The 10959-nt window shown below is 39.5% G+C and overlaps 1 protein-coding gene across 7 annotated transcripts in view; it reads left to right on the top strand.

Moving 5' to 3' along the window:
* Window positions 1-4476: 4476 nt before the first annotated feature.
* The window catches only part of pdm3 (POU-domain protein pdm3), a 133433-nt gene continuing 126950 nt past the window's right edge, over window positions 4477-10959 (top strand). For all 7 annotated transcript variants that reach the window (XM_035862057.2, XM_035862056.2, XM_035862055.2 and 4 more), the window contains exon 1: window positions 4477-6533. The gene's annotated coding sequence lies outside the window, so the exon portion shown is untranslated. The remainder of the gene's footprint in view (window positions 6534-10959) is intronic.

Raw genomic sequence — 10959 nt, 5'->3', positions numbered from 1 at the left:
TCAATGGGAAACTAATAACAAAGAGATTCCACTTGAGATTACTTCGTTCGTCGCATTTCCTTCGCGGCGACCGTACTCATCTTCGAACATTATCTTCACCGAACACCTGCTTTCCTTCCTTTCGCACGGCATAAAGTAACTAACACGCGGGACATACTTTTCAGATCCGTCTTTTGGCCTTCCTTCGAGGAGCCTTTCGATCATTACTATAGTCACGCAAAGAATCGGCTGATCTTTTCTCTTCTTTCTGGACCAGTCGATTCACATAAAAAAAAAAAGAAAAAAATCTCATAATGTTAATCCATTAGTCGATATTTCAATAAGAACATTTCGAATTTGATTATTATTGAATCAATGAATCAATGAATACCCCGTTAATCTCTTTGACACTATATTATTGTTTCAATTTGTTTGAGAAAAATTCTCTTATGCATTAATTTATTATTTCACATCGGATCCATCCGATGAAAATTATGACATTTGTTAAATGTAATTCAATTGATTAAGATTCATTGATATCGGAATATTCAAATATACCTTAGTTCGTTTTATCTTAGATATATTTTCGAATACTTACGATTCTTCGGGATTCACGTGTTCCGTCCTTGCATCCTAAGCTTTCATCGAGCCGAACCCAAAGATACTTAAGAGAGTGGCGATCACGCGAGCAACTTTGTTGGACCTTCTTCATCGCCTCGCATTAATTAAACCCTTTGCAAAACTCAGACCGTACGATGGCACGGTCGTGAAACAGAGTAAAGAAGAGAAAGAAAGGAAGAAAGAAAGAAAGAGAGAGAGAAAGAGAGAGAGAGAGAAAGAGGGAGAGAGGGAATGAGTAGAAAGACGATACCTCGGGCCCACTTCGGGTTTATACTTCTGAGAAGAGACGCTCGTAAAGACGCCTCGACTCTTCCGCAGCCTCTGTTATTAGTCCCGCGTTCGTTGCGACTTTTAAAAGCGGCGAAACGGGGCCCCACCGCCGAGAGGGAGACGTATCCTGACGGGAGACCGGGATATAATCGCGCCTGAGCCCTTCAGCCCTTTCACCCGACCCCACTAATCTTCGCGTCTACGCTACTACGCGAAGACCATGTGGCCGCGGGACGTTTTCTGTCTTTAAATCGCCGAGACTTAAGGACTTACGTTACTGAGGATCTGAGGATCTTGAAAAAGACATCGTTTGATTCAACAGTTTTTATCTTGATCAATGAAATCCATAGCATTGAGAAAACTAAATATATCTATGTAAAAAGTATGGGAATTAAATTGTGAATAAATACCAATTATGAGTGTTTCTAGTATCAGTTACTTTCGGCATTTATATTGAAATATATTGATATGCGATAGACAGGAGTTGTCATAAAAAAAAAAAAAAAAAAGAAGAAAAGGATGAAATACACAATTTGTCTGAATGACAAAAGGAAATAAATTTTCTCAATAACATTTTTACTTTGGTCTTCGATAACTTCGATAATAAGCGAAGGAAAATTATAGAATTAATTTGTATAAGCATTTGAAATAGTATTTCGACGATTATGACGTTCGATCGGGTGAGGGAGAAAGGAAAAAAAAAAGAAAAAAAAAAAGAAGAAAAAAGAAAAGAGAAAAGAGAAAAGAAAAAAGAAAAAGAGAAAAGAAAAAGAAAAAAAACTCAAAGTATTCGTTTGTGACTTTGAACGAAAGAATCCACAGGTTTCTACTTTTATACTCGGCCGATCGAACGGGACAATAAAGTGTCAAGGATGACCCGAACGAGAAGGAAGAAGAACGATAGAAATAGGGTAAAGCTACGTCTCTTGCGTACGAGACGAATCCCGTCGGGGGAAACGTAGGAGCTTTACGCGGGGATTATCAGGAAGCGAAGCGAGCAGCCATGAATACGGAGATCCTCCGATAAAAGGATGAAAAAAGGCATCGGGGAGGTTTGCGTGGAGAAAGAGAAAGAGAGAGAGAGAGAGAGAGAGAGAGAAAGAAAGAGATGTAGGGATGAGGTAGATAGAGAAGGTGGTGGGAAAAGAGTTGGTAACCCAGTGCCGGTAGAAAGTGCCGGAGCAATGTAGTCGACCACGAATGAGCGTACCAACGGATGGAGAGGCAACACTTTGTAGTTTTAATCGATCCGGTGGGACGGGGGAGAAAGACGGAGCACCTGCCGAGCTTTAGGGGGTGAGTTCACGGCGTGCTACGCCGGAGAAAGAAGAGAGACGAAGGAAACGAGAAACGTAGGAGCTGGAGTGAGAAGAGTTTGTAGAGTGTACGAAAGAGAAAGAGAGAGAGAGAGAGAGGGAGAAGGATAGAGAATCGACCGTGAAAGAGGGAAAGTCTCGCTGACATCGGTGAAGGGAAAAGAGACGGCGAGTGAAAGAGGAAGAGAGGATAAGAGAGTTAGACGAAGAGGGAGAAAAAGAGGGAAAGAGGGAGAGAGAGAGGGAGAGAGAGAGAGAGTGAGTGTATAGGATGAACGGAAAGAGCGTGTGCAAGGGAGACGAAAGAGGGAAAAGAGTGAGAGAGTAAACGGAGACCCACATCCTGCCGACTCCTACAACTTCAACCACCAGCTGGCTATACCTCCTACCTCTCTGCTATATGTGAAAAGCACGTGGTCCCCGTGAGGAAAAAGGATGAGAGTATTCATTCATTTCCCTTCTATATTTTCTGTAAAAGTCCTCCTTCGACCAACGTCCCATTACGTACGAAGATTGTTACCCTTTCACGCGACAATTTCAAGACTTTCCATTTCTTTTTTATTTGTCTTATATATCTAAGTAAATTTTTAGATTGAATAGGAATGAACGGAGATGTTATATTTTTTTCCCTCCTTAATTTTATATATCCTTAGATTTTATTATTGTCCTGTGATTATTATCTTGAGATTTGAGATATAGACGGGAGATAAATGTTATTAATTCTCTTTTTTTCTTTTCCTTTTCTTTCTTTCTTTCTTTTCTCTTTTTTCTTTTTTTTCTTCTTTTTTAATTATAACGATTATATAATAAATAATATCAGTTTTATATAGTACATTTTGATTTTGGGACATTGCCCGGTTAGGATCTAAATTTAAATGTTAGAGTCAAGATGGTAAAATCACGATGAGAAATACGTTCGAGGTCGATGTTAGAGAATTTAGGGGACGACGTTAAAACACCGAGGGTGCGTGCAGTGTCATTGGCATCGACGAGGGTGGTTCATCGTTCGAAGGGTTAAAGTGCGAACGTAGTAAAGTTTGCATATATTGAGTCTCCCTGGGATGTGAAGTTGAAGATCGTTGGACGTTTCCTGTTAATTCCTTTCGAATAGTTTTTACATAGTTTATAATAACATAAACAACTTTGGCAAATGTAGAAACGTGAATCATAAATCAAAACCTAGTTTCTAAAACTTCGTAAATTTAATCTAATAAAATTATGCAACTTTTTTTTTTATTTTTTTTTTTTTTTCTAAATAACGAATAAAAACACTTGCTCTATGTGTTATGAGAAATGCAAAGATATTCCTAGAAGAAAATTAATATTCGAATGTACATAAAGTTATATAAATTAAAACTATCATAAAAATTCATTTTATATGGATTCCTCGAGATCGCGATACCTGTCGCAATCATATAAAATACATAAAAATCAATCAACTTTACATAGTTAATATAAAAATGTTTATTTTTGTGTAATTTTTTTTTGTTTCTTTTTCTTGTTTTTTTTTCTTTTTTTTTTTTTATAAAATAAAAATCAACCAATCAAATTCGTATCACTGATTTATCATAAAATTATATAGTCGTTTCAAATAGCAAAATAATAGGATAATCCTATCGAATTATCAAACGTCTTAAATTCAGTAATGAAAGAAGATGGATACGATCGAATACATTAGTCTGCCTAATAGTTAAAATCAAATGAATTAATTTCAATCTCTCAAGCAAATCATCAATAAAAGACTATCAATCTAAGTGAAAAGATTCAATGTTACTCTCACGACTTAGCATTCTGATAATCCTAAAGTTTCAAAGTATCTTTTGGTTGAAAGAATCCACACTCTGCGTATCGTTTTCTTGCGTGGTAACGTGTACCGGCGAACTCTTTGGCCCCGTTGAGCTGATTTGCATGACGGTTACGAGCTCGTTCGAGCTCGTGGTGGTTATATTACAGAGATCGAGAGAGGGCTGGGTGGAGGAAAAGGTGGATAGATCGGAGGGAGGAAGAAGAGGGACGAAGGTAGGTCCCTTTCGCGTGTACCACCCTTCTCCGCATCCTCCCTAAACCCTCTGGCTGAGGCTGACGACTCTGGGAGGCAGCTCGGACACTCATAACAATCATAACAACGAGCTCTCGCGAGTAACTCGCGGCCCACCTCCGCGCATAGACCACGCCCATTGGACCGCCTCCATTACCCCCACCAAGAAAAGTTGGCGTTACCTCAGTAGTGAGGCGGGAGAGTGTCGACGCCGGGTTTGTCTTCCCTCGACTCTACTCGGGGGGCCACTACGCAGCCAGACTGCGAGCCGTGAGGGTAGAGGTCCGGGTATTCGCACGGAGATACACGCGCCGAGCAACGTGCTAGTCCGACCACGCCGCTCATTTTCCACTTTGTATCGTCAATTCGGAAGAAAGGTACGAGAGAATAAGAAGAAAGAATATAACATAATCGTTGAAGAAAAGGAAGAAGAAGAAGACGAAGAAGAAGAAGAAGAAGAAGAAGAAGAAGAAGAAGAGGAAGAAGAAGAAGAAGAAGAAGAAGAAGAAAAAGAAGAGGAAGAGAAAGATTGAAGAGATTGGAAATTGTACTTGCCCGAAGGATCAAAGGATCAACTTTATAAAAAGAAAATAAGAGGAAAGTAAAAGAAGAAAAAGAAGAAGAAGAAGAAGAAGAAGAAAAAGGAGAAAAAGAAGAATTTTCTATTCTACGTGCTATTACAGAATACTCTCGTATTTTTTCCTCACCCTGATATCTCTATCTTGTGTGTGTTAATCATTCATCGTTTTTATCCTCGAAGAAAACGATTTGTCGGCGATTGATCGGGAAAAGGGTTTTACCGGTTGAAATCATTCGCGATTACGGGGTGAAAAGAGCGAGTGCGCGACGTCGAGAACGAACAGGAGAACAGGGACGTCCAGGTGGTGCGCGTCCGACGCGTTCTCGACCTATAGAGACGCACGTGGGACGGACCTACGGAACGTGCGAGGAAGAGAAAGAGAAAGAGAGAGAGAGAGAGAGAGAGTGAGAGAAAGAAAGAAAGAGAGAGGGAAAAAGAAAGATAAAGAAAAATCAAATATAGAAAAAGAAAAAGGATTGGTTAACAAAGATTATAAATAGAACTTGGTGAGTTTTGTGTGGACTTGTGACATCAATCGATTTGTGCTCGGACATTTTACTACTTTGGACTCCTCATTATCGATTACTACACTTTTGAAATTGAAGAAACTTGGACTGACAGGTGTGAACAAAGTTTATATAGATTAAGAAGATAACTGTGTGACGCTCGAAACTCAAAGTGAAATCGCGAAGTGACGATAAACTTGAAGATTTTGTTTTTCTCTCTCTATCTCTCTTTTTCTCTCTCCCTCTCTCTCTCTCTCTCTCTTTCTGTCTCCGTTTCAGTCTCTTTCTTACTCTGTCTTTCTCTCTCTCTCTCTCTCTCTTTCTTTCTTTCTCTCTCTTTCTCTCTCTCTCTCTATCTCTTTTTCCCTCTCTCACTCACGCGTTCACAAGTTTAACGAGCGACTCCTAATTATCGTTGGCAGTGAGCAATTACGAAGAGCGCGTGACGCCACGACGGGACACGTCAGTGTTTTTCTGCTTCAAAATTATACGCTTTCGTTCAGGACGTTCGTCGTCGTCCTCGTCGTCGTCCTCGTCGTCATAGTCGTCGTTGCCGTCGTCGTCGCCGTCGTCGTCGTCGTCGTCGTTGTCGTTGTCGTTGTCGTCGTCATTGTTATGGCGATGAGCGAACACGCACGCTGCTGAACAAATAGAATAATTAAAAGCGCATTACGTTTCGCTGCGATCGTTCTGTCTCATTATCTTTTTCTTCGAGTTTATCGAGACAAAAAAGGAAAAAAAAACCCACACCAGTCAAGAGGAAAAGAAAAATTTTCTTCGAAGAATTGATTGTCTATCTTGCTTTATCAAAGTGACTGGTATAAGCTGATTAAACCGTGGTGACTTATCGTATATAGTCGGTCACGTGAGATTGACTAACTACATCTAACTAATTACATACCGGTTAATTAAACGTGCCGTTAGAACAGGCTGATGTCACGAGAGTTGAAGATTTTCCCGAATCGTTCGTTCCTCGACGTCGGTCTACCACCGACCGCGAGATTCGCGAAGAAGGATTCTACTGATCTTACGAACGCCGTTGAAGGCTCGTGAAGAAGAAAAGGAAAGAGAACGATCTTGGTATATCTCGTGAATTCCAAGGGAAAAGGATCGAATTCCTCTTCGATCGACTTTACCCGCATCGTGGGAGAGATAAATAACGGAGGCTCGTCCAACTCGCGTCAGGACGACGTCCCACGTAGAGCGGTCGCAGCTCAGTTTAGGTGAGTAACTTTACTATTATATAAATTCCTTTCTATCGATTCTACACATATCGTTCTTGGAAATATTTCTTGGCTCGTCAATAAAATAAAATCAATTTCACGTCTACGATATCGTTAAAAATAAATTGAACATATCGAGGATATACGAAGTGTTAATTAGTTTCGTTTAATTCTATATTATTTAAAATAAGAAATAATAGTCTAACTTGATGATTGATATTGTAAGAACGTAACTATCTTTTCTTTTCTTTCTTTTGCAAAAAATTTATATAAAAATCCAACGAAAATATTTAAAGGTTAAAGTTCTTCAGGATGAAAAGAAAAGAAAAAAAAAGAAAAGAAAAGAAAAGAAAAGAAGGGGAAAAAAGAGAGAGAAAGAAAAAGAAAGAGACAGACAAACAAACAAACAAACAAACAAACAAACAAACATAGAAAAAGAAATCAAATGTTAGATAGCAAAGGACACAATTTTATTTCCCGAACTTTTCTCAATGTTGGCATGGTAGAACGTTAGCGAGAAAGGCTAGCTGGAGAGTGGCGTGGCTCGCGGGCAATAATCGTCGCCCCGATACCATTAAGTTAATCTCGGTAATTAAGAAAGTTACTCTCTCGTTCCTGGTCGAGCAAGCGAGCGAGCGAGCAAGCGAGAGAACGAATAAGCAAGTAACCAACTGAGAGAGAGAGCGAGAGACCGAGAGAGCGAGAGAGCGATTGAGTGAGCGAGTGAGTGAGTGAGTGAATGAGTGAATGAGCAAGCGAGCGCGGGAATGTTGGTTAGAGAGCGAATACGAATGAGAATGCGAGCGCGAGCGCACAAACGTTAGGTTTGTCGATTCCGCATGCGAGTTGTTTGCCCGCCTTCCCTATTGCTAGCTCGAAGCCACCGATAATTTCCTCAGGGTACTTAGGTGCATTCTAATAATTAGTACGATAATTATGCACGCCCGCGTGTGTCCACGCGAATGTGACCTGGAAATGCTAATATAACGCAAACCTTGCCTCAGCAAGAGTAGATTCGTGTTTGTATATGTATGGGTATGTACGTTATACGCGTTTCATGTCGTCACTGAAATAAATCTTTTTCTTCTTTTAACCGAGAAAACATTGATCATTCTAATTATCAGAGATAGGAGTTTTAGTATCAATAATAGGAAAGATTGGAGCAATAGGTGTGGCGATATGGAAAGTTAGACAGAGTAATCTCATGTCAATACATTAGATTGTTAGAAAGTACGGGTATATATAATTAAACATAGTAACCGATCATGTACTTCTTTTTTTTTTTCCTTTTTCTCTTTTTTACATAACCTTTTTAGTTACGTTCGAACTAATAAGTAATTTAATCAATCGTACTACTTTTTACGGTTTATGCAACAATTTATATACGTTTTTACTAATAAACAGTTATGCCATATAAAATTAGATCGTTAATCGTTTCCTTTCTTGGGGGCATTCACATTTGCAGAATTTCTTTGTTCTTGATTATCAATTTACGGTATAATATTTTTGGATTGACAAGGGTTATTAATAATGGAAACTCTCGATGTAACGTTAACGTAACATTCAAAGTAAAAAGGTAAGAAGTTTTATTGAAATTACCAAGTCATTCGTGGAAAAAGAAAAGAGAAAAAAGAAATATTGTCGAAGTTAGCGTAGAAGAGTTTACTTTACAAAGTTTTCTTTTTTTTTTTTTCTTTTTCTTTTTCGTTTTATACGCCCGAGGTAGACGGAAACAAACGTGAAAACGGCATTTCGTTGGTGTGCTTACGTCGCTAGACCATGTGACTGGAGAGGTAAACAGGAGCACGTGTTGGCGGCGTGACTAGGAGTGACGGTGTGGGGTGGTTGAAAGAGAGAGAGAAAGAGAGAGAGAGAGAGAGAGAGAGAGAGAGAGAGAGAGATAGATAGATAGACAGACAGAGAGAGATAGAGAGAGAGAGAGAGAGAGAGAGAGTTGGGAAAGGGGGTTGTTGGGCTTGGTGGATGGAAGGTGGTATTGGTGAGGGTGGAAAATCAGTGCGAGCAGCAGCCGGAGGGTAGGAGAGTTCTTTGCTTGCCGCCTCGGGACCATGGAGTGTCGGTGAAAAGGGAGACTCGAGGGAAAGAGAGAGAGAGAGAGAGAGAGAGAGAGAGGGAGGATGCTGAAAGAGGATGGGTGAAGAAAAGAGAGAACGAAATTCTATCCATCGGAGTAAACAGAAAGAGAGAGAGAGAGAGAGAGAGTTAGGGAGGAACAGTGAGGAGAAATGAAGCTCCAGGTTATACGGTTTAGTGGTGGTGGTGGTGGTGGTGGTGGTGGTGGTGGGGAGGGGGGGGTGGATGGTGTAGAGGCAGAGGCGGAAAATTCCGAAGGAAGAGGTCGACTGCGATATCGTTGGGGTTGAAGCTCCGGAATTAGTGTGTAAGAAATCAACGAACTTTCTACCCTATCCCTTTCCCTACACTATTCTCTTCGTTAGAAACTCGAGACTTAATGAATCCATTTCCGGTTAATGTAAGTAGTCCATTTTTGATATACTTGTTTTTACGGGAAACATCATGTAGGATCTTCATTTGTCCTTTTAAATGTTTAACAAACGTCATTTAATTTCGAGCGACTATCAATCATTTTTTCTTTTTTTTTTTTTTTTTTTTGATTATATCTCTGTCTTTGATTTACAAGACAATGTTTTTCTTCGCTTGTATCGGATATAAAGGAATAAGAAGACAATGAAATACCGGAGACGTCGTATCACCTCGTTGCTCTTAAATCCGACCAACTTTCTCGATCCCTTTCTCCTCCCTTTTTCGTTGCTCTTCCCAGTTCTCCGTTCAAGCCCGTTGAGATTCTCCCGCTTCCAGCCCCGAGTCGCTTTTAATCCGATTCAACCTACCCCCGCCCTCTCCCTGCCCCCTCTTCTCTCCCTACGACCGACGATACGCCGCACGATAACATACCGTTCGACGATTTACCCACTTTTCAGATCGTTTCTCAGTTACCGTAATTCACTTCACATTCTTTTCATTGAATTTTCATTGTCCTCATTGATGAGTTTTTAAGTCGTTGCCATTGATATATTAAGCAGTATTTTTTTTCTCAATAATTATCCTATCATTATTCAGAAGAATTTTTCGTTTTCTTTCTTTTTTTCTTTTTTTTTTTCTTTTCTATTCTTTGGGGTAAGTTTATCTCGTTTTCATAGCTGCTTCTTTTCTTCTTCTTCCTTTTTTTTTTTTTTAATTGAAATATAATAATAATAATAATAATAATAATAATAATAATAATAATAATAATAATAATAAAAAGAAGTAGAAGAAACGGCGTAAAAGAACCCCTTTTTCCGCTTTGGAATTATTTTTCTCATCGGCGTTCGAGTCGGACGACAATTGGACGAAACGCTTGGCCCCATAGAGGGCGAGGCGATGCGTGCGGTATCATTAATTCTAATAATTCATAAAGAAGCACGCACGTGCGTAACGCGCGCGCACGGAAGGGAGAGACTTTCCGCTTGAGTCGAGGGTGGACGGACGAGGAGAGTGATGCTTCGTCACGAATGTTTTTGTACGCACGATGCCTCTAATAGACCTAATTTGCGTGTAAAAGCACTCGCAAGATTTTCGTGCCTCGTCGCGCCATCGAGGAGCACTACCCATTCTTTTCGTTCTTCTGTTTCTATCTCTATCCCCTATGAAGGAAGAAAAAAAATGAGAGAGAGAGAGAGAGAGAGAGAGAGAAGAGTCGTATACGTTTATTCATCATTCATCGATGATTATCGTTTAGAAATCGTATCAGAAAGATTTATCTTTGAAGGGTATTATTATTATTTTTTTCTTCTTCTCTTCTTTTTTTTTTTTTTTTTTTTTTTTTTTTTACCCTTATTAATCCATACTGCATACAAGTGACACTTTAATCATTGCAATTCGATTAAGTTTATTCGGCAAAAGTCGTTCTATGATAAATGTCATATTTTTCTCAAAAACTCGAGCATTTTTAATGTCACGTTGAAATCGTTATGAAAACTCGCCGTCGTTCAATCCCGTTGCGAATAATAATGAAGAAATAAAAGAAGAAAAAAAGAGGAAAAAGAAAAAAAAAATAAAAAAAAAGAAAAAAGAGAACGAAAGAAAGAAAGAAAGAGAAAGAAAAAAAAGAGAAAAAGGAAAAACGAAGGGTCCGATGAACCGAAGAATGAAGTGTGAGAGAGAAAAAGAGAGAGATAGATAGATAGATAGAGAGAGAGAGAGAGAGAGGAGAGGGGTAAAGAGTATATAAGATTTTGGGCCAGATGTTAATTCTGACGACTCAGCATGAGCCGCGAAGGCGGTTTTAGTACGTAAATACATCTTCAGCGGGGGGGCACCCATTATAATGGGCATGTGCGGTTAAGGTTCTATTTGTGGTAATTCGGAGTTTAATGCACTCACGCTCTGATTTAGCCGACGGCCT

Source organism: Vespa mandarinia, chromosome 14 (genome assembly GCF_050613455.1).
Source record: "Vespa mandarinia isolate Hongniang chromosome 14, ASM5061345v1, whole genome shotgun sequence".
NCBI lineage: Eukaryota > Metazoa > Arthropoda > Insecta > Hymenoptera > Vespidae > Vespa > Vespa mandarinia.
The sequence above is the reverse complement of the archived record's forward strand: the minus strand, read 5'-3'. Positions and strand labels throughout refer to the sequence as shown.